The 3,931-nt window shown below is 38.6% G+C and overlaps 1 non-coding gene across 1 annotated transcript; it reads right to left on the reverse strand.

Annotated features, from left to right (window-relative positions):
* Positions 1 to 3,096: 3,096 nt before the first annotated feature.
* Positions 3,097 to 3,204, reverse strand: LOC130964267 (small nucleolar RNA R71). Its single transcript, XR_009080367.1, has one exon. It is a non-coding gene; the product is annotated as a small nucleolar RNA R71 (small nucleolar RNA).
* Between the last annotated feature and the right edge of the window lie 727 nt (positions 3,205 to 3,931).

Raw genomic sequence — 3,931 nt, forward strand, 5'->3', positions numbered from 1 at the left:
CAACCATTCTTGTTCTACAAGCATCTGAGGCTTAGTGAATATCTCTTGGATTCCTGATTGCACGATGCATGGTTGATCGCCTGACAACCGAGTGCTCGCTTGACAAACGAGCCAGCCATTCCGTGAGATCAGAGTCTTCGTGGTATAGGCAAGAACTGATGGCAGCATTCAAGAGAATCCGGAAGGTCTAACCTTGTCTGTGGTATTCTGAGTAGGATTCAATGATTGAATGACTGTGACGTGCTTCAAACCTGTAACCTACTGGGCGTTAGTGACAGACGCAAAAGAGTTATTCTATTCCGGTAGGGGAGGGAACCGAACCGGTGATTGGCCGTACTGTGACAGAGTATTGAGCATTAGCTTTCACTGCGAGGATGGGAGGTAGCTGCTGACAACAGTGAGACCCTATACGAGCTTGCCATGGAAAGGAGTAAGAAGGGTTGGATGAAGACAGTAGAAAGCAGAGAGACGGAAGGGAAGGCATCTTCATGCGCTTATCTGAAGTTCCTACCAATGAATTACATAAGTATCACTATCTTTATCTTCTATGTTATTTTCGTTCATCACCATATATATCTGAGTTTGCCTGACTAAGATTTACAAGATGACCATAGCTTGCTTCAATACTAACAATCTCCGTGGGATCGACCCTTACTCACGTAAGGTTTATTACTTGGACGACCCAGTGCACTTGCTGGTTAGTTGTGCGAAGTTGTGTAATGCCATGGTATTAAGCGCACCAAGTTCTTGGAGCCAGTACCAGGGATTATGAGAGTTGTGAAAAAGTATAGTTCACAATTTCGCCCGACCAAGTTTTTGGCGCCGTTGCCGGGGATTGTTCTAGTTTTGAGCAAGCCTGTGGTAACATCAGTGCCAAGATCCGGCAACAACATCCAATTTTTGGTGTTATTGCCCGGGATTGTTCAGGCTGGACAACTGACGGTTCATCTTGTTGCTTAGATTAGGTATTTTTTTTTTCGAAATTCTTGAAGATGAATTCTAGAGTTTCATGATGATTTGTTGAAATCTGGCTGGCTGAGAAGCCATGTCTAATCTGATTGGACCGAGGTTTCAACTTATCACCACAAGAGCTTGTTGATTTCGTACCAATCTTGCTTTTGGAGCAGTGATTTGCTAAGGCTTGGCTGACCTTTGGTCATGTCTAGTGTTTTGGACCGAAGCTTTTTTTAGAAGCTTGGCTGGCTGTGAAGCCATGTCTAATTCCTGGACCGGAGTCTTAGACTAGCATTGCACTGATTCCTGGAATTCTCATTAAGAATTTTGATACCTTCTTTTTCCACTTAATTTTCGAAAAATACAAAAAAAAATTTACAAAATCATAAAAAACCAAAAATATTTCTTGTTTGAGTCTAGAGTCTCATCTTAAGTTTGGTGTCAAATGCATGTTTTTGTTACATTTTTCGAATCCATGCATATATTTTGTGTTCTAATCTTTGAATTCTATTGACTTGAGTATTTTGTGTGTCTCATATGCATTTTCAGTTCATTAGTGTCAGTAGTACACAAACTACTAAGTTTGGTGTCTTGCATGCATTGTTATTTGATTCTTGTTGCATTTTGATTATTAAAAAAAAAATCCAAAAATATTTTTAATTTGTGTCTTTTCAAGTCAATGATACAAAGAATTGAAGATTCAGAACACACTGCAGAGGAATTATACAGAAAAAGCTGAGCATTCAAAAATGCCCAGTGAAGAAGGCAGACTGGCGTTTAAACGCCAGCCAGGGCACCTGGTTGGGCGTTTAACGCCCAAAAAGGTAGCATTTTGGGCGTTAAACGCCAGAATGTATACCATTCTGGGCGTTTAACGCCAAGATGGTGCTAGGGGGAAGATTTTGTTTTTCAAATCAATTTTTTTTCAAGTTTTCAAAGTTTTTCAAAACCAAATCTTTTTCAAATCATATCTTTTCAATCAAATGTTTTCAAAATCAATTTCTTTCCTTTTTCAAAGATACTTACTAACAATTAATGATTTGATTGAACATTTTTTGCCTTTTCTATTAAGGAAGGTTTTATGTTTGAATCATATCTTTTCTTGTTAGGCAAGTCATCAATTTATTTTTAAAATCATATCTTTTCAAATTATTTTCAAATCATATCTTTTAAAATTGTTTTCAAATCATATCTTCTCAATCACATCTTTTTAAAACCATAACTCTTCAATCAAATCCTTTTAATCACATCTTTTTCAAATTAGTTTTCAATCAAATCTTTTCAATTTCTAATTTCAGATTCTTTTTCAAAAATCACTTGATTTCTTTCTCACTTTGAATTTTCGAAAATTATCAATCAAATTTTCAAAATGTTTCAAAATCTTTTAATTGAGTTTTCGAAAATTCTTTTCCCTCCTTCCCACATCCTTCTATTTATGGAGTACCACTCCTTCTAAATGCACAATTCAAACCTTATCTAATTAAAGTTCGAATTCTTCTTCTCCTTCTTCTTTCTATTTCTCTTTTCCTCTGACATTTCAAGGAATCTCTATACTGTGACATAGAGGATTCCACATTTTCTTTTTCTCTTCTCTTTCATATGAGCAGGAGCAGAGACAAAGGCATTCTTGTTGAAGCTGACCCTGAACCTGAGAGGACCTTGAAGCGAAAGCTAAGAGAAGCCAAAGCACAACTCTCTTTAGAGAACCTGACCGAATTCTTCAAGGAAGAAGAACCCATGGCAGCCGAAAACAACAACAATGCCAACAATGCAAGGAAGGTGCTGGGTGACTTTACTGCACCTACTCCTGATTTCTATGGGAGAAGCATCTCTATCCCTGCCATTGGAGCAAACAACTTTGAGCTTAAGCCTCAATTAGTTTCTCTAATGCAACAGAATTGCAAGTTCCATGGACTTCCAATGGAAGATCCTCATCAGTTCTTAGCTGAATTCTTGCAAATCTGTGACACAGTCAAGACTAATGGGGTTAACCCTGAGGTCTATAGACTGATGCTATTCCCTTTTGCTGTAAGAGACAGAGCTAGAATATGGTTGGATTCTCAACCTAAAGAAAGCCTGGACTCTTGGGAAAAGCTAGTCAATGCCTTCTTGGCAAAGTTCTTTCCACCACAAAGATGGAGTAAGCTTAGAGTGGAAGTCCAAACCTTCAGACAGAAGGATGGAGAATCCCTCTATGAAGCTTGGGAAAGATACAAACAATTAATCAGAAGATGTCCTTCAGACATGCTTTCTGAATGGAGCATCATAGGTATTTTCTATGATGGTCTCTCTGAACTATCCAAGATGTCCTTGGATAGCTCTGCTGGAGGATCTCTTCATCTGAAGAAGACGCCTGCAGAAGCTCAAGAATTGATTGAAATGGTTGCAAATAACCAATTCATGTACACTTCTGAAAGAAATCCTGTGAATAATGGGACTAGTCAGAAGAAAGGAGTTCTTGAGATTGACACTCTGAATGCCATATTGGCTCAGAACAAGATATTGACTCAACAAGTCAATTTGATTTCTCAAAGTCTGTCTGGTATGCAAAATGCACCAAACAGTACTAAGGATGCTTCATCTGAGGAAGAAGCCTATGATCCTGAGAACCCTTCCATGGAAGAGGTGAATTACCTAGGAGAACCCTATGGAAACACCTACAATTCTTCATGGAGAAATCACCCCAATTTCTCATGGAAGAATCAAGAGAGACCCCAACAAGGTTTCAACAACAATAATGGTGGAAGAAACAGGTTTAGCAATGGCAAGCCTTTTCCATCATCTTCTCAGCAACAGACAGAGAGTTCTAAGCAGAATACCTCTGACTTAGCAACAATGGTCTCTGATCTAATAAAGACCACTCAAAGTTTCATGAATGAAACAAGGTCCTCCATCAGAAATTTGGAAGGACAAGTGGTCAGCTGAGCAAGAAAGTTACTGAACTCCCTCCTAGCACTCTCCCAAGTAATACAGAAGA

This window comes from Arachis stenosperma, chromosome 2 (assembly GCF_014773155.1).
Source record: "Arachis stenosperma cultivar V10309 chromosome 2, arast.V10309.gnm1.PFL2, whole genome shotgun sequence".
Taxonomy (NCBI): domain Eukaryota; kingdom Viridiplantae; phylum Streptophyta; class Magnoliopsida; order Fabales; family Fabaceae; genus Arachis; species Arachis stenosperma.